Source organism: Manis javanica, chromosome 4, assembly GCF_040802235.1.
Source record: "Manis javanica isolate MJ-LG chromosome 4, MJ_LKY, whole genome shotgun sequence".
Classification (NCBI taxonomy): domain Eukaryota; kingdom Metazoa; phylum Chordata; class Mammalia; order Pholidota; family Manidae; genus Manis; species Manis javanica.
Window position 1 is genome coordinate 162,523,049 of NC_133159.1, and position 1,400 is coordinate 162,524,448.

Below are 1,400 nucleotides of genomic sequence, written 5' to 3' on the forward strand. Positions count from 1 at the left end.
TAAACTTGAAATGGACCAAGGACCTGAACGTAAGTCATGAAACCATAAAACTCTTAGAAGACAACATAGGTGACATAACTACCTTCGACATAGAATTTCTGCTTAAACATGCAGAGAGCAAAAGATCTGCACAAGAATCTATTGATATCCCTGATACTGTCGACCACTCAAAAGAAATCGAATAATGAGGGCTGGGGTTCTCACCGTGAGTTGAATATGGGTGATAGGAGGACGGTGATGGCCCAGGCAGAGCAGGGGTCATCGCTTCTCCACCTTCTGGGTAAGACCAAATGTAGTATCTCCATTTATCAGTTTAATGTCTGACACGGTCCGTATCCCAGGGCAGCTATGTTAAGTGCATTTTTGCAGCAGGCAGTTAGGGTAGAAGCGTACTCCGACTGCTTCATGCATCGACCTTATATGGCAGTGCTTTTAGAAACCATGTATCTCTATTACTCTGGTGGCAAAAAGTAGGATTATTTTTCGTTGCTTCCTTTTAGGCCTACGCGTCTTTGAAAGTTTATGGTTCCCACTCTGTATATCCTGTATGCTTTATTGCAGGCTTTTTAGTTTGTGTTCTCTACCGTTCCCGCGTGCGGTTTGTTGTGTGTTTCTGCGGCTCGTTTAAATCTCAGCGTATCTACAGCTTTGCTTCTTGCTTGACCTTCGTGTTTCAGCTAGTCAAGTGAGTTAGCAAGCGTTTCCCATTTAGCGCTTAATACGGGGAGATGGCCCTTACACTCGCAAAATCTCCGTGTCGAAAGACTGCTACTACTATCCCGTTGTACAGAAGGGGCGGCTCGCTTGACTTAAGTGGCAGGCCCGAGGCCTATTTCAATCTTCTTCCAGGCTCCGTGCGCCTCGCCGTTCAAGCCCACCTACCGCAAGTTGTGCACACCTGTAATGGTCCGCCCCTGCAACCCTGCCGGTCTTACGGGTGCCCCTATGCCTCTCTGCCTCCCAGGAAGCCCGGGCCTCCCAGCTCTTCTCCATTGCCACTCTGCATCCTTTTGGACCTCTTCTCCATCCCCGCTCCAACTCCCAAAATCTTGTTTTTCTGACCTTCCCCCCGCCTCCCCCCCGCCTTACTCTCAATCTCCCTTCCCTTCTTGCTCTAACCTTCTTTGCCTGAGAGCATGCATTCCTGCAGCCTACTCAGAGGGTGACTATTCCCTCTCCCCACCCCTGATTCCACTGGGCCTTGCTCCTCCTTGTCCCTTATAGACCACCGTCCTGCTTCCCTAACTGCCCCAACACACCAGCTTTGAATCACAGGCCATCAGACTACAGCACCCGCTACCTCTCCTTGTTCCTGTCATCTTGTCCAGCCGCAGGTCGCTTCCTTGAAAATTTTTAGTTCCTGGCTCACTCTCTCTTTTCAACTGTGGGTAAAATGAGAG

At 49.5% G+C, this 1,400-nt stretch overlaps 1 non-coding gene across 1 annotated transcript; it reads left to right on the plus strand.

The window, feature by feature from the left end:
- Positions 1-260: 260 nt before the first annotated feature.
- Positions 261-452, plus strand: LOC140849320 (U2 spliceosomal RNA). The gene has a single exon (XR_012131064.1). It is a non-coding gene; the product is annotated as a U2 spliceosomal RNA (small nuclear RNA).
- Positions 453-1,400: the final 948 nt, after the last annotated feature.